Genomic DNA, 19,019 nt, shown 5'->3' with positions numbered 1-19,019 from the left:
AAAATAAAGAAATCTGTCCTTGAAAGATGAGAGAGAAATCAGGTATTTACAGCAGTGCCTACAAAATCTTACATTGTAAGTACTCTATAGACCACATTTATAAATTAATCAGAGAAAATCAATATATAAGTTGGAGACTAATAAAAGACCTTTCCTTAGTAATTAAGAACATCTCTGTCCCCATCTACTCAATCCACCTCCTTGGGCCAGTTGAGATATTGCATTTTAATTTCATCCCTGTGTGTTTTTATATGAAATTATCAATTTTTTATTAAATAATTTCAAAACCTATTCACATAAAAAGAACATTTTTTCTTGATTTTCACTGATAACTATTTCTTTTCTGCTGGAGTGCTTTGTTTAGCTGAACTTCCCATTTTTTGAGCCTTGCATGTTGGAGGGGGGTTGTGTATTTAATTTCATCTTTCTTTATGTTTGAACCTGTTTCTCTTCCGCCAGCAAAGACAAGCAGGTTTTGCACTGGAGTCCCTTTGCAGGACTCGAGCACAAGATGAGTCCAGCATTTCTTTTCCCCATCTCCATCAGCTGGCAATCCTTATCTTCTTATCACCCCACTCTCTGTTTTGTCCAATTCTGATCACTTCCCTTTTTTCTGACCTGGTTATGTGCATTAATTTTCTTTTCCTTGTCTATCCGTGGTCGGTTGTACTTGTAGACTCTGACATTTCAGATGGAGTTGCTTTGCCCAGTGTGCAGCATGGTTGGACCTCTGTCTTTGTGACAGCCTTTATGGGCAGCAAAAAAAACCAGTAAATAGAGTCTCCACTAAATTATTGATTTTCAATACAGATTCTCGTCCTGGCACTCCAAGCAGGGTGCTAGTGAACAAATATTTCTTGTGCATATTAATTAGGGAAGGATGAACAAAAAAGAGAAATAAAAGATCACCCAAATACTTGTGCAGGATATTATCTGATCATTTTTGTATGGAAGCAGCTCTGTAAAAGCTATGGTTCATACTATTTCATCATCCTTCCACTGAAAATTTGAATGGGCTTAAAATTAAGATCCCCTTACATAATGGAAGTCGTAATGAAGGATATGGTTCATAAATTTCAATTGTTAAATTGTCTCAGTGGGAAAGGTGGCTTGACATTCCCATATTTTAAGGGTTTAAAATCCACATTTAACAACAATGGTAAAGGGTTTAATTATCAGCTTATATTAAGACTTGAATATGAGAGACATTTCAACTGTTCTCTGTGTGAGCCATAAGCTTTCAAGTGAAGATTTCTCTTCCCTTCCAAGACTTACATTCTGCTGGTATTTTTATGGAGTGCCTGTTTGTAAATACTACTCCTTATGGATAAACTTAGCCTAAAAAATAATATAAATTTAAAAAGACAGGAAAGCCGATTTAATATTCTTTTTAATGTTCGCATATACACAAAATATTTTCCAGGACCACAAAGCACGTAGGGCTTTTTGAAGTATTTAGGGAGGCAACTTAATGGCTCTTAGGCAAACCAGTAGTGCTCAGAGTTTGTTCCTTTCCACTCCAACAGAAGGAGCTTTCTGTGGTGCCTCAGGGCTCGGTGAGTTAAAGATGGAAACATCCATAATGGAACAAATGTTGCACTTTCCTGTTATTCAACACAAGGTTGAAGTTTGTATTTACCCTACTATGGTAAAAATCTCCCTGTATGGCTCTTCCACTTTTGGGGCATGGGGTCTGTGCTTTTCCCTAGGTTTGAAAGGCACTGATCACCTCAGTGTTGTTGTTGTTGTAATAAAAATAAATAGTAATGACAATAATAAAAGAAAAGTGATATTGTGTTTGTAAGCACCGCTGCAACAGAGGTGGTGAATGATGGCCGTGTTTAGCCAGACTGCTGATGCAGGAATACAGAAACTGGAAAGATATCAACCAGACTGATTTAAGACTTGGAGAGAGCACAGAGCTGCGAGATTGATAGCACGGAAAGGAATCTCTTGGTTGAGGTCCATGGCCTGCATCAGAGCTTTGGGGATTGATAGCACTCAGCACTATCAATCTCACAGCAGCAAATGGGATGACTACTCTCCATGAAGGATGGGCCATATTAAATACCCTGACATCCATTAGATTGAGAACTGCAAAATGAGTAAGGACGAGTGCATGTTTGTGGAGATAATACAGTGCTGATTTCTGTGCAGTTTGTTTTGCTGCAGAAACATCCTCGCTGGCTGTTCCGAGCTCAGCTCCTGGAAGTTGCAAGTCATGCTGGAAATAATAAGAAGAATAAAAATGCACAGGAGGTAGCAAATATGTAAGGGAGAATGACTTCTTAAAATTTAAGATTTAGTTTAATGGGGCTTTGAGAAACCTTGTCTAGAAGAAGGTGTCCCTGCCCATGGCACGGGGTTGGAACAGGATGATCTGTGAGGTCCCTTCAAACACAAACCATTCTAGGCTTGTATGATTCTGTGAAAGCTAAAGTGCAAAAATTAAGCAACATAGCTCATTGTGATGAGTTTAGTATTTTTGATTTCTGTTTTATTGAAATTTTTGTATAGTACATCATGGCCTTTTTTGTGCTGAATCTTCTCTTCGTAAACTGGTGGCAAAAAAATTTCCTTTCTTGTATCTTATGCTTTGATTCTCCTTGTGTTATGAAGCTCATGAAACTGAAAGCTTGAGGTAGACCTGTCTGGCTTCAGGTCTATGGAATTATCTGCATGAATTGGCTTGCTTTTATTATTTAATATTTTTATTTAATACAGCCTCCTTCAAGAATCTCATCCTGTATCATATTATTCCATCAGAAGAGTGTCATTTACTCACTCTGGCATTTCAAGGGATGTGGAAACTGCTTTTTTCCCCATGTGAACACAGCTCCCTTAGCAAACATTGCTGCTCAGAACACTGGGAGGTGCATTGATAAGTGAAAATAACCATCTCTTGTGTGAAATGATTCAGCAATCCAGAGACAAAGGCATTAAAGGACACAACACAGACAGTAAAAGCTGTTGTTGCCTCCCAACCGTAGAGAAATCTGTGAATAGTAGAGGACCACCCCTGAAATTTGGGAGTTGTTTTCTCCTCTAAATCCTTACAATTTTCTATTTTGTTCAGATGTTCAGCATAAAATTAGGGAAGTGTAGTATCAAACCTCTGTAAAGCAAAATGATTTTTAGAAGTTTTGTTCAGAAGTCTGTGGAGAAAAAGAAAATACTTTAACCTAAATTTATCTTCTGTAGTGTCTGGAGGCAAATAGAAATATTAATAGAGGGAAACAAGTATCCAATTGCAGTTGCTGGAGGGAATTTCCAACTTTGAATAATGTGGTACTAGATTTTAGTGTTCACACGTGACATTATGTCTGTGCCCCCTTTTTATATTTTTTTAAACTTTTTTAGTAATTTCCTCAAGTTTTACTTTAAAAGGCCTGAGAATTGCTTATCTTACAGATTTGTTAGGCTTGACTTTGATGGCAGGACTTGACTTCTCTTAAACACTTCTGGAAGATAAGAGGGATTTAAAATCTGGTGCACCTGAATCAAGGAAAATTCTGATATTCAGTGATTCGGGGAAGAACTAAAATTAAAGTATGGTCTTTACAGACTATCTCTTTTGTCTGAGAAACCAGGATTTCCCGCAGGAGTGATAAGCACTCTTAGATCACGCTAAATAAATCTGTTTTCTGTTTGGGCTTACTGTGTTATACAGACAGACTTCTGATTGGAAAATGTATTTTTAAAAATAGTCAATTTTGAATGTTTTGCAACATTTGAATGACTTTTATAGGCTTGCTGATAGCTAGAGGCAATTTCAAGTGTGCCCATGTCCATGAAATAGTCATGTCTCCCCCAGGGAAAAGTTTCTGGGGAGGGCTAACTGCAGCTCTAACCATTTAATAAGAAAAATAAACTGTTGCTCTCCTAGTCCTTAAGGAAGACTTGAGGTAATCACATTTAGATTCTTAGAAGACTTTTTGTAGTAGCCCAGAAGGGTTTTTAAAGTCAAAAGTGAAAACTAAATATAGCTGGAGCAATTCTAGTGGTTGTGTGTCACAAACTCAGATTTTAGTAGGGATGTTGTGGCAAAGTTTATGCCAAAACACAAATGTTGAATTAGTGTCAGACAGGTTGAAATGATAGTCCTGTGCAGAGGGAGGCTGAGCTGACAAGGGCAGAATATCCCCTTAATCTATACTGAATTTCCAAGTAATAACACTAACTAAAAATAGCTGAATGTGCAAAGAAGAAAGTCCCACGTGCACAGCACAGCTCATTGGGGAAAACATTGACATGATGGGACCTACCAATGACAAATGAAATTCAGCCCAGGTAAATGAATAAACAATGAAACCAAAAGCCATTCACAAACTGGAAAATGTGCTGATACCTAGACAAATAAAGCAATCTGGGTGTTTCTGCATTAAAATAATCCCTAAAGTATTCATCCCAATGTCTACTGGCAATGAAAAACAAATCAGGCAGTGGAGTGAATTGAATTACCCATCCTGTGCCCTATAAATCATAAGGAAACCCAAGCACTTTTATTGCTCCATATGGTAGAGTTGGGCATTGTCTAGAGTACTGTTTATAACTCTGCTCACATCAAAGCAGGAAAGTTAAAATTCCTGGAGAAGGTGGATCCAAAACAACCCAGAAAAAGGAAACTGTTAACCTAATCCTTAACAGAGAAAAATAGAATGGCATTCAAGTTCACAACATCCAAAGGGAAAAGAACAAAAAATACTCAAAATAATTCTAGGATCTTCTGGTCAATGAAGGAAATTTGTGCCTGAAAATACCGGAGAAAGGAAAACTGGGTGGGTGTTTAGGCAAAATTCCACATCCAAACAAATTGCACATTTAATTATATGTGTTATTCCAGTCAGAGGTGAGCTGATGGAAGTAGCACTACCTGGAGCTCTCATGCATGCCCAAATTCTGCCAGAGAGGAGGATTTTTTTGGATGAGGCAGGGAGCTGGATGCTACACAGCGAGGGATGGGTATAGTGTTGGCTCCAACATCAGTGTTATTAAAGAGGTTATCAGATCTCAGTCATCAGCAGTGATGCTGCAAGAGTTATGAATAAATGAATTAGAACAGGGTCATTTGTGAAATTAATGCTGATTTTGTCTATAAAATTATTTTTCTGCCCCTTGGGTTTCTCCATAGCAGTGTCCAACTTTACACCATATGTTGGCACAGCACTAAAAACTGGAGGTGGCTGAATTGTGGTGAGCATTGAGCTGGATCTGCTGCCTGCTGCAGCTTCCTGTGTTCATAATTCCAGGGATCCCCTCTCCCAGGCACAGCCCTGCTCTGCATGGGGAACAGTGCAGAGCACGTCCCAACCCATTCACCTCTCCACCTTTAAAGAGGCAGGTGGCCTTTTTCTTAAAGCACTCTCCAGGCATCCACTGTTTGGGTTCCTCTCTGGTTCAGCTCTGTATCTGAGGGAGGCAGGGCTGGTGGAGTCTGCTGATTGCAGCTTGCCTCAGGACTGCTGAGTTTGCCTTTTTGAAGTTATAACCTCAGATTTAGGAACTCGCAGGCTAAAATAGCTCATCAAAATATGCAGATGGGAAAGGGATTACCCTCCCTTCCTGCTGCATGGAGTGAAATTTGTAAAGTCTCCAGTTTTCTTTTTATGGAAGCATTTGGCTTATATGCATCTGTTAGAACTGGAATGAATTTTAAACATGTTTCCACGGAGCATAATTAAACATATTAGAGCCTCGATGAACTGTATTGTCCTATGCCAAACTGAAGACTGCAAGGAATAAAAGGAATTAAATGGATGTCAGAGTGAAATGAAGTTAACATTGAAAACCTCCATTAAGATCAATAAAAATTTGTTGTCGTTCGGTGTATTTAACAAGGTTCTGGAGATGTAAAATGAAGTGTCTCATTGGTTAAAATTAAAACACTGAATTGCTGCTAGGAGATCACAGGTAATATAGCTACCTGAGAATATATCACAATCCTAGCAGCAGCCTGATAATTAAACTTTTGTCTCAAGTGCAAAACCTCTTTCATGTAATAGGATCCTGGAACTTGTGTAGGTGAAATGATGAATGGAAGCAGATATTTTAATTCTTTATTTTTAGACACCGTGGTAAAGAAACCAACGTTAAAGCTCAATTCAGTGTATTGCTGTTTATTCCCAAAAGTAATATCTGTTTGGTTTTGCATCAATAAACGCATTAATCAGAAGCAGAAAAATAGAAAACATTAGTCAATGATCCAATAAAATTCTATAATATGAACCTAGTAATGAATAAAAGTTGATAGATGAATGAAGATAGTGATAACTGATAGAAAATGTAGCCTTCCAGTACACTGCTTATGGTGTTTGAATGAGTTTCAGAATTTAAGTATGAAAAATTATTCTAACCTACCCTATTTTTAAGGGTCCTCTGGAACTCTTACTATATAAATTTATAGAACAGTACTTAAACATTAGATGGTTTTATACAATTTTTTTTTTCTTACATGAGGGAAAACCCCTGAGTAAAATAACGCACCCTACATCTGGGAAAAGTATGGGAATATTTCCCCACCTTTATTAAAGATTCCAGGAATCCTTTTGCAATACAACATATCTGGAATTATCATATTAAATGTCATTTTAATGTTAAGGTGTTAATAAAGATGTTCCTGTCCTCTTTGACTTCTTCTCATGTACTTTGCTGACTTGATTTTGCTGTGTAGTCTCCTCAGATATTTTAATTCCACAGAAGATCAAGAGGTGTTAACAGGAGTATTTAATTCTAGGGGGTGATTTGCCTGATTCTTTTGCTTCCCTGTACTGCTTCAAATCTTCATGAAAACAGAACTGCAACCAAGAAACCAGAAGGTTTGTGGTTTAAAACATGTAAAACTAGCACCCAATTTGCTTTAATGTTTGAGGGAAGCCTTGATGTGAACTGCAGGGTGTCGAGCTGTGTAACAGGCTTGGATGTCACTGCACTGGAAGGGTGTTTCCTTGCTTCTAGGGGGTTTTTCATGTGTCCACCCGTCTGCTTTTATTCAATGATATTTTAGTTTAATCCTCTGGAAAAACAAAGCCTGGTGCAGTCCCCCTGTTTCAGTGAGCACCTGCTGACAACTTTTGAACACATTGTCCAACCAAAGCTGACAAAGAAATCGGCAAGTGCTCGTTTGTGAAAATAGGTGGGTAAGAAACGAGTGGAGACCCAGTCATTCTGAAAAGAGATTTGACTGTAAGACATTGAAATGCTTGTACTGGATCACACATCTGTCCCAGTTACAAGAAGACTTTTGGAGTAAATCTGAAATAAAAATGCACACACGGCCAGGCTTTCTTATTTCTGATGGCAATGATGCATTTTGTGGATGTAGAGACTTATTGGCTTTCCCTTTGCATCTATGCACATCTAAAAAGATGCAATCTCTTTATATTCAAGCAAACAAGACATTGTGGTGTGCTAAGGAGAATAAAATCTGCCCTGTAAGACTGAAACCTGTTTTACATGTTCTGACTCAAAATAATGACAAAAATCTCTTTAAATCAAACCCTCTCACTTAAAAAAAAAGATGCTGATCCAGTTCCTCCATCTCCTGTAAAATCTGACACACACACACACATCTCTTATTTTAAAATAAAAGATGCTGATCCAGTTCCTCCATCTCCTGTAAAATCTGACACAGACACACACATCTCTTATTTTAAAATAAAAGATGCTGATCCAGTTCCTCCATCTCCTGTAAAATCTGACACACACACACACGTCTCTTATTTTAAATTTTGACAAGTGTTTCGTAAGCATGAATTTTTAGACTACTGGAGCATAAGATCTTCTGGTGGATTTTGTCACCAACACATGTTCTCCTAAAACTATACTAGTCCTGAAAAGCTGATGCAAGGAGTTTACACTTCCCAGAAAAATCAGATGAAAAATTTACACTGTATTCAGCGTAACTCCATTGACTTCCATGGATTTTCTGTTGATTTATGTGAGAATGAATGAAATTAGAAAGGGCCCAGTAGAATAAGTTGTAGTTTACACAAAAAGGATTTATTGCAAGGACTTATCATAAGAATTTTTCAACGTAATTTATAAACTGTTTACTGACTGTAGCTGACCTTCAAAATTGCTATTAAATATTCACTCTAAAGACTACTCTGTGTATTTAACTAAAGCCTCAGTTTAGAAAGGTTGCCAGTACATTTCTACCTCATGTCTATGTTTTTCTCCTGATTTCAATGTAAGACAAAATTAATAGCTAGAAAAGGCACATCTTTTCCATTTGGAATTGACAACAAAAACTCCAATATTTTTGGATGAATAATCTTATTTTATGACTCTAAATGTCCACAGTATTAGTGTGTTGGATTATGAATATTTCATTCTTTCCTGTTTCTGTGATGTGTCCTCATGTCTCTAAGAATTCATCCTGCCTACATTTATTGAAGTACATAAGGCACTGTTAGTTTGTGTGACACCTGTGTGGCTGAAGTCTTCACCTTCTTCCATGTGCTGGAGTAGAATATCCTCTCTGCAGTGTTATTAGCAAAAAAGTTTCCTTTGACTGTGTTCCAGCCAGAGTGTGACACTGCTGCGCTTTTGTAGGGTACAAACACCCTTTGAAACAATGCTAGGAGGTGTTAAGCTAATCCTTTTCAATGATGTCTTTTTACAGCCTAATCGAGATAAACCCGAGGAGGGAAAGAGAGGTTTGCAAGATGGATCTGCGCCCCGTGTGGTTTTTCAAATGGATTAAAAGTCCATTTTATTAACAGAGTGCAGTGTAGTATGAAATAAACCTGAGAGCATATGGGTTTGCCCTGCCGGAGAGCCATAGGTTGGAACTCTGCTGGGATTTTCCCAGTCCCAGCTCCCTCTGCCAGGAAACTTCAGCAATGCTGGGCCAACATTTGAACCTCTCCTGCTGATCTGAGGCTGGTGGCAGTGAGGTGTTTGGGACAGTGGTGCCTGAGCCCAAACTGGTTATCCAAGGCTGGGAAGGGTGAAGTTGGGAGGGCTCCACTGGAGGTGGTACATGGCTTCGGGGGAGCCTGAGTCTTTACCAGTGGCCATTTCCTCTCTGCTCACCTGGATATTTGGTGTTCTTCAGGTCCACCTCTGTGATCACTGTGGATAATCTTTGGGTGGAGTGAAAGTTATCTGCAAAATAAGCTCTGTTAGGGAAAATTTTCATATACTTTTTTCCCAGTTGATAGAATAGATTTCTCTCCTGAAGAAAAAAATCAGAGTTTGATCTCAAGAGCTGCAAATGCAACTGCAAGGTAAGGATAAGTTCTGTTTGAACTACCAGCGTCCTGGGACATTTTCTGGCGCTCAGCCTTTCTCTTGAGCCTCTGATCTTTCCTCTGCAGCTGCCAGGACCATGAGGGATAGGTTTTGCTTTCTATGAATTGAATTGCCAAAATACAGCTTCTACAAAAGCCAGCCAACACCGTCTTCTACTCAGAGCAGGGGAGTGCTGACATGGACATCCATTCCAGCTCTTCAAAACATTCTTGCCCATGCTACAAACAGCCAAAAGATTTCCTCACATGCACCACATAAAATATCCCACGTAGTTGCCTGGATTTCCATTGTATTTCTTAATATTTCCTCCAAGAGCTTAAAAAACATTTTAAATTAAGTCAGTTGCAGCTGCTCTGTCAGGAATTCACTAAGCACTGCAGCCACCGAAGCAATTAAAAAAATGGCACAGAAGGTAATTAAAAGCCTTACTGATTCTTGCTATTAGACTGACATTTTAAATGCCTCTAGATGTTTTATTGTGCCAATAACCTATTTCCCTAGTCTCGAAGAGAAATACAACTGACATCAGTAATTTAGTAAAGTATTCTACAGGTATCATAATGTTCCAACTAGAAATCTATATTAAATCACTGTGGTTTTCCATTCTGCACAGTCCTCACCGCTCAGCTTAATGAAACAGTGGTTATTTGTTAATGAATATTAGAGCTTAGTCCCTCATTCTCATTCCCTGGAGTGAGCTGTGTAATATTTGTATTACTTGTGCACAAAGAGATGCTTTCTGGTTATCAGGAGCATGTGGGCTGCAGGGAGTTGGGCAGAGATTGTCCTTTTCCTGTGCAAGAGCAGAGCAGAAATCCTGGTTTGTTGTACAGGGCTGCACAAGTCGCCTTTCCCTGCCCCAAGGAGCTTTACTAAGGAGTAGTGCTGAACAGTTTGTGACTGGCTGCTGTCCACAAGCTCTGCAAGGACAGAGTGGGGCTTCCCAGTCCTTCTCTGTCCTCAAGTCCTGTGTTTGCAGACAGATTAACAGAAGGAGGTTCCTCCCAGAGACTTGTGTCAGTCCCCATGGCCAGAAAAGTCAGGCTGCTTTAGTATAATCCTTAATATAACTCCACCCTCAGTATAGCCCTTTGTCTGTCCAGCAAGGGAAGCTGGAAGGATATTAAGCATTTTTCTAGCTTGTCATTCAAGGGTCAAGAAGAGACCTTAAAAGGATACAGGGAAAAGATTTCATTACCAAATTTTTCCTGATAGCCTCAAAATGTGAACATGCAAATCCTTTTCATTGTGCCAGTGAACTACTATTCTTCATCCCTGATAGGAAGTTATAGGAAAAACCCATGACAGAGAGGAGGATAACTGGAGGTTGCTTAATTTTTTCACCTTGATTTATTTTGTAGATCTCACATGAACATAAAATCAAACCAGAATTCAAGTATATTGCACTTATCTGTAAAGCATGGAGAAGTTAGACTTTAGGAAACAGCATTGTGTTATAGGTGTTGTTATGTCTCAGGGTTTGACAGAAATTATTCTGATGTGTAAGCACGAGGAGCAGCATTAATGCTGAGCTTTCGGCTTTTATTCCATTTTTTCTCTCCTGGGTCACCCTAATGCTGTGTAAATAGGGGTGCTTTGGAAAGGATCTCAGCAATAAACAAACCCACACATATCCCTGTGACTCAGGAGAAAGCCCACACAGGCTTGCTCACAGTGACCTCTGTGGAGCCTTCTGATGGAAACCCTCCTGATCCACATCCCTACAGTCTGCATCAACAGGAATGTAAAACGGCAAAACTCTCTTGGCACTAATCTCCAAAGCCACATCTAATTCTTGTTTTTAATGAGGCATTGAATTATTCTGTGCAGTGAGATGCCTGTCAGTTTGGAGCACAGCTCCGTGCGTGCTGTTGTGCCACCAGAGATAAACAATCAGTGGGACTGATCAGGCAGGCAATCACTTAAACAAATCTGGGGGGGGGGGAGGGAAAAAATGCACATGCACTGCTCAAGATGAAACAGATATTTTGATAAAGTTGCATATTGAAAATATCTACTGTGTGAATACAGTGACTGGCAGTAACTAATTAATAGTGAGTTAGTTTTTTCATAAATGCTGTATTTCCTAGAGTTGCAATGGGAGGAAAGTCTAAGAACCACAACATGAAGATCCATGGTCAGTTCCTCATTTTGCCACAGGCTTGGACCTGGTCTCCATGTAGTTAGAAGGCTTCAAAGACCCACCACAAACCACAACCCAACTGCAGTCTCCCTGTCCCTGCTGCCAAGACATCCTGCTTGTATTTGCCATCACAACCATGAGCACCACAACAAAACAGAGAATAGAGGTTTGCTGGTGCCCCAGGAAATGGTTCAAGCATTGCTGATGATGTCTGCATTGCTGTGGAGAAATCTTTGCCATGATCTCATACCAGTAAGCCAGTAGTGATTCAAGCACTTTGGTCACACAGATCTGCTCTGTTGTTCATTAAGTCAGTGGGTTTCTATTGAGTTTGAAGGGCAGCAAATAAACAAATCAGACAATTTATCACCTATTTTCACTGCATCCTGGTTTAACTGTTGCTATTTAAGGCCACATGATGGATATATTGATTTCTGCATCTGCCTACATCCCAGCCAACCATCACTTCCTTTGGGTTTATTTTCAAAGGAGTTCTCGGCTGTTTTCCAAAATCTCTTTTTTTAAATAAATAGTCTGTCAAAAAAAATTTCATTAAATATCAGAATTTTATTTTTAAAAACCCAATCCTTGTTTTCTACTTGGGCTAGAGTGTGTTGAGTGCCTTTTAACAAGACAGAGTTCCTTTTTGGCAAAACCCTGCTAAGCTGGACTGCTGTGCTGTCATCTTTGCGTACAGAAAAGATCACTCTGAGAAATTCTGATTCTGTTTGAGCTCCATGCCATGCCAGAACAGCACATCTGAAGTCACTGCCCAGCTGCTAGTGATGGCTCTTGGTGCCAGAAGTTGTCCCCCTTCAGCCTCCTGGCTGAGCTGCTCATGAGACTCCTCCAAATGAATCATTTAGCACGGGCAGCCTCAGCAATGACAGGTTCTCATCAAGCCAGAGGGACAGCACAGGGATCCAGCAGAGAACACGTGTCCACAGCTCGGGGGAGTGTGGCTTTACAGGCAGCAAAATCCTCTGGAGCTGCAAAGCTCTTGAAAAGGTTTCTCCATCTAACATGAAAGCCTGGTGTAAAGTCTGATGCCTTAAAGCATAAGAACATTTTAATTAGGAAACATCTAGTTAAGCTTAACTGGGCAGTAAGCTAAGAGTGTTTGGGTGGGAAATGTTTAGGTGGGATTGGGAAGTGGGGAGGTAGTTCACTGGCAGCAGTGTGATTTGTGATTAAGGTTATCTGCAGTATCTAACCTTTCAGTAAATGCCAGCTGCATAATGGCTGTCAGTTTTCTCTCTCAGATATTACGTTGCAGAAGGTTCTATCTGACCATAAGAATCTATTTAATAAGACTCTAATGGGAAATGACCAGTTTCTGAGTATTACAGATTAAAAGTGACAATGCTAATTGACTGCAGAGGTATCTACATGAAGAGGGACCAGAAAAATCATTTAAGTCTAAATGAAATTGGACTGATTTGATATTTGAAAAAGCATTACATTCCTCTTGTGTTTGGCAGTGTGGATTAATTGCTCCCTGTGTCAGGTTCCTATGTAGCAATAGGCTGACATTGGTGGGGAACAGGAACTTGGGGGATTTAGAAATACATTCATTTACAAAAATTAGAAGTACATGGAAAGGTCTGTATTGTATGTAATTTTTATGGATGGGAATGAAATTATATTTTGTATCTGTAGTTCCTGACTGCTGGTGAAATAAATCAGGGGCACAAGCACATTTCTGTTCTGAGGTAGCAAATTTAATTACCTCTTTTTTCTTAGCTGTTAAAAAAGCATTTTGCAAATAGAACAGGGAAATAGAAAATCACAGTGTCATTTTATGAGGAGAAATTGATAGGAATCATAACAACAGGAAAATTATCACATGTGACATACACTTATCTCAAAAATTACTTAAAATCATTAGGTATCAGGTAAATGCATGTGCTTAATTTCTGTATACTTTGCTGTGCACAAATCCTTACTTTCAATCAGAGGCTGCAGTACAAATTCATTTTTCTGCATGATTTTTTACAGGTCTAACAAGGGAACAATTAGCCTTGATTCCAAGTAACATGTTATGTTCATATAAAAAGCAGCATTTTCATGTGTATGCACATAAAGAGTTTTTTAGGAACGAGATATCAGACACCCTTTAAAAGTCCAAAGATACTGAGAAAAAGTCTTTTTCTCAGTATCTTTGAGAGCCATATAGACCCACGCTAGTATTCTCTTCTAGCATGGCTCTATGTGCTTCAGTAAATAAGATAATTCTCTTTATCTTTGTGAAGATAAAGAAAAGAATTAGGGGTTCAATACATTCTGTCACTGCCTCTCCCCAAAAATTAATCAAGTTAAATGTTTTGTTTAATAAAGCTGAATATTAGCCTCCTTGAGAGATTTTATATTATATTTTATTTTATTATTTATTTTATTTTATTTTTAATGAGTGGTTTGGTTCTCTGCTTATTTTTGAAACCTACAAGAACACAGGGAAAACTGCTCATGAATTCCATGAAGAATTCAGAGTTAATAGGGAAAACAGTTAAGTATGTGCTTAAATTCAGTGTGTGAGCAATTCTGTTGAAGTTGGAGGAACATGTGGCATGGTTCAAACTTAATGAATCCATAAGTCTTTGCAAAATCATCTGCTTAGTGTCTCTGGTGGAAGATAAAGAAGGAGAGAAGCATGGTAATTTTACAGGAATATGCACTGAAATATGCTCTGCTTTTCACTGACCCTGCTGTATCCCCAGCTTCTACCTGGGAGTGTGTGCAATGTGCTCTGTGGGACACTGTGCCAGCGCTAGGAAGGAAATAAGGATGGGAAACAAACAAAAATAATTCTAAATTCTTTGAAATACAGCAATTGGGTTATTGTGCTATCTTCAGATTAAAGTCCAGGTAATTTATTTTTAAGGTAAATTTTTTAATGTTCTGCTTATATAATGCATAGGATTTAGGCAAAAATGAAGGCTTTTCCTAAAGTTCAGAATACAGGATATGTATACTTTTATGCAAGAATTAATAAACCTTTCCTATAGCTGCTGCAATGTAAAATAATCATCCACAGCTACTTACACAGCATGGAGTTGGGAAACATAGCAAAATAATCAGCATGAAAGTGAACCATAGAATGTGCTGAACGTAAATATATGGCCTAATTCTCCCTTTGTGTCAGTTTTAGGCCAATATAGCTGTTGCAATATAAATAAAAACACAGCAGTAATTTCAGTGATTTCAGTGCAGCTGGTCCTTAGATAAGTGAAAATGTTTAGGCTTTCATAATGCAATCCTTAGTTTGAAATGAAATGTACAGTGTTTCTCTTGGCTTTGATTTGTTACAATTAAAAATGCATCGGGATGGTGCTAAAGAAAAAAAAAAAGTGTGTGAATATTTATGTGAATACTGTAACTTTGGTTCAGTTTGATCATAATAGCCTTTGAGGTCTTTCTGTTCCACAAACTCAGAGCTTTTCGAAGCTGGTCTGCATAATTTGAATACAGATATCATATAGCTGCATATTTATATGTTATTCAACACTCATATTTGAAGCCATATCTCTGCACTCAGCTCACTGGTAACTTGGCTGAGCACAGCTTAAATATCAAACCTCAGTGTGAGGCTTCTCATGAGGAATCTGTGAACTGCCACTCGCTCACTCTGGATTTGGGAAGGAACATCTTTGAAACCTGGCAGGGCTAACAAGGAACGGAGTTGATTCATACATGCTCTGCAAAGGTCAGAACTCACCATGTTTTATCACAGAGTAATGCACTCATTCACTGGTGGATAACTTGGTGGACAGAGTTGTTTGGGTTTCTCTCTTCAAGTGCTCTGTTGCCATCACACAGTTTCTTTACCATGTCCTTAAATCCTGGCTTGCCTGGGATGGAGCTGTAAATTGTGTTCCATGTGACATTTTATGGTGAGCAGTAGCAGGCAGAGGTGCTGCAGAACAAAACCTGAGCCCCTCATCTCTATGCTCTGGTTAACTTTAGCACCTTGGCACCAGTTTAGATCAAAACAAGGTGTGCAAGCTCACCTGCTCTCTGCTGGACAAGGTGCTGCACATCTGGAATCAGCTGGGCGAATCTGCTCCCCTCCATGCCAGTCACACCCAGATAATCCCCAAGCTAAATCCTGGAATTTCTCTCTCAGTTTAAAGCAGAGATCAGTGGTTCTTGCATGTCTTGTTAAGCTTTAGTGTTAGCACAAGATATAATTGTTGAAACAAAAATAGACCAGCATGGGAGGGAATACCCATATGGAAGTACAAGGCATGGTTCCTCAAAGTTGTATTTATTAAGCTTTGTAAAGACTTTTAAAAAATGGCAGAGAAAAATCTTGAAATATTTTGCTTTCAAGAGTTTTAGTAATTTTTTTAAAGTAATATCTTAAACTCAATGTAAATCAGAGATGATATTTTATGTTTGTCACTCTCCACATAGTGAAAGAGCAAGGAGAGGATGAATGCAAAGGTAAGAGAGGCTGCTTTTTCTGGAGATCACCACTATGGAGAGAAAATTATGTCTACACATATTGCACAATTAGGTCCAGCAGACAGCATACAGATAAATACTTTTTAATACCAAAACCACAATAAAAAATAGCTCTCGTGGGTTTTCTCCAGCTTTCTTTTTTTATTCAGTTTCGATAGGAAAAATGTACATATCCATTAAAAACATTGTCTATTTTTTATTTTTTGAACATCAATATTGTGCCAGAATAATTTTTAACCTAACTGTAGAATCCATCACCGTTGATAGATATAAGAATGGCTTCCATTTTTTTTTTCTTTCCAACAACTTACCATTTTGACATGTAAAGAAGAGTCATTTTATAAAATTCTAAACTTTTACAAAGGTAAGAAATGGCAAAATAATAACAACATTTGTCTTCTGTCAAGAAATATTGACATGGTATTACTACAGCAAAATTGGTTTGTGTTGTGAAGTGTGTCTCATAGATAAATCAGATCTGAGACTTTTTAAAGCTAACTAAATTGTACTTTGGTGCTGATATATATAAGAATATCAAGACACATGATAGTGACTTTTTTTACCAAAGTGGGCTAAGAGGCAGTTTAGTTTAGAAAAAAAAATGAACACAAAACAAAACATTTCCTGCTCTTCATCTGCCTTCACTTTTACTGCACTTCTCTCTAACAGGATCCAATATGTCAGTAAGTGGGCAGTGCATGCCTCAGCCTCACATAGGAACAAGCAGAGCTGAGGTAACTCACACACAGATTTATGGAAAGATGCCTTTTCCCTGTCAGATTAAATAGTTATCATTCCAGCATTGTGCTGTGAAAACTTTTCTATTTCCACAAGATTTAAATATGTGTGAGACACTCCAAAATCTTACAGGCTCAGGATGTTCAGCAGGCTGAGCTGAAAACCTCTGCAGTCCTTGTACAGCTCAGTGCAGGACTCGCAGAAGGTTTGGGGAGTGCTGCTCCTCGTGGCTGTGCTTTGCTGGGAAATGTTGAGCTGACATCTGGCAGAGCATCTTCTTGCTTCAGGGCATCCTCCACACCGTCAGAGGAGGTGCTGGGCCACTGCCAAATGCATGGCTTGAACTGGTTCCTTCGTGCCTTGCTCTGCAGAACACCAATGGCTTTCCCCTGTGAACTTGAGAGGAACAGCAGCAAACAATTAGCAGTTCTTCAGTCCTAGAAAATATCCATCTGCTCTTGGCACAACTGTTTGTCAACATATAAATAGCTGCACTGCCAGCAAAAGGAGCAATTTTCTGCATCTGGCTCGTGCTTCCCTTCCTCCCTGTGCAAGTGGCATTTGCAGTTCAGTAAAAGAATTAATATTTTCATAAAAACATCCGTTCCTACTGCATAAGTTTAAAAGGAATAATAATTTCAGAAAATATATGGAAACATGGAGGTATCTTGAAATTTTTGCCTTGTTTTTTTGGCACTGGACTACCATACTCTGAGAGGTGCAAAGAACATATCTGATGGGTTGTGTTTGATTTTGCATTGTGTAATTAGCTACCTGCTGGAGTTTCTCACAGCTTTTCCATTTGCTCCTGTAAGGACTAATCCTAACTAAGAAAGAAATGAGTCATTCTGTGGCCAGTGGAACTTATGAAGCTTTGTTTCCAGCAGCTCCCTCCCATGTGGTTTCTCTAGTGTCTAATAGTTTGGTTGAGTTCACCCTGCAGGTTCTCCCACAGTAAGATACCCAGATTAGCTCCCTTTCATTTGACTTCCAATTTTCACAGAGCAAGGAGAAATTTACTTTAGAATTAACATAATGTGGAAATATATTTCATTTCTTTAAGAAAGAAAGAAAGAAAGAAAGAAAGAAAGAAATCAAAACACTGATGCTTTAGAGAAGCCACAAAACTGCATTTTACTTTTTCCCAATTAGCTAATGATCATAAATGCTGCCAGCTGTGTAATGGACACAGTGGTGGTGTTTACACATCTGGAGTTGCCCTTGATCCCACCCCTGGGCTTTCTGAAACACTGCAGTATTTTTGAGTATTTTGAAGAGGCAAATAACTCGTAATTTCCTCAAATATCAACAGATGCTGAGTGGGAAAACTACTGCTTTCTCCAGAATCTTTGCTGTTTAGGTTGTGCGTTTTCAGTGTAGAGGATTCTTAGAGTTCCAAGTCAAGGTCTGGAAGCTGTCATACCTGTGACAGGCAAGGCAGGCATCCAGCCTGGATCTCTTTGGGGGAAATTTTGGGGTGGCCCAAATTCTACCAGTGAAGGCAGAAGAGACATTTCCATCTGGCATCCTCCTTTCCTTCCAGAATTCTGTTCAATGGAGTGACCAGGAAAGTGAAAGCTACTCTGTCTGTCAGTGCTGGATCAATGATCCCTGAGGCTCATAATCTAATCAATGTAAACCACAGTGAGTGACTGGCAGGTCTGGTTTAGTGAGCTCAGTGCTGCTTACGTGTTTGGGCTCTTGAAGGGTTTAACCTGTGGGGTTTGATCCTCTGAAGCAGAATTGTGAGTCTGGTTTTTGTTTAAATCTAAACTTCCTGGCTTCCCATTTTCCTGTGCTCAAAGTGCATTTGGGAGAACAGGCAGAGTGGGTGGCTTTGTTTTGACTTGGTTTTTAATACACTTATTAAAAATGTCCCTGGAAATGTTCAAGGCTAGGTTGGATGGGGCCCTGAACAATGTAATCTAGTGGGAGGTTTCCTGCCCATGACAGTGGGCTTGGAATGAGTTGATTTTACAGTCCCTCCCAACCCAAACCATCCTGGGATTCTGTGATACCTGTACTACTGATTTATTGATGGAAAACTCTTGTAGAAATAAGAGTGATGAGGCTCCAGGGAGTTCTCAGACTCCAATCCAGGCTGAACTGGAATTCTCTCTTGAACAGTCAGGTGTTCTTGGCATAAATGTTGATATATCCCACCTGGCCAAACTCTGATCTTACACCCATTTCATTCACTTTCAAACCCCCTGACTACTGTATTTTCTCTGTTATAAATTAGCATTTCTCAGACATTGCCATCCTAAGAATTAAATGTTCTTGTAAAGCAGTTTGGGAACTGAATGTTTCTGCCTCATGTGATGACATCAGAGATGTGTAAATTCTTAGGAAAATGCCAGTACTGGATGTGCTTCATCTTGGTATCCTGACAGTCAAAATTGCACCAGATCCTGGTCCA

This window comes from Zosterops lateralis (genome assembly GCF_965231275.1).
Source record: "Zosterops lateralis genome assembly, chromosome: 7".
NCBI lineage: Eukaryota > Metazoa > Chordata > Aves > Passeriformes > Zosteropidae > Zosterops > Zosterops lateralis.
Note: the sequence above shows the minus strand (reverse complement) of the source record.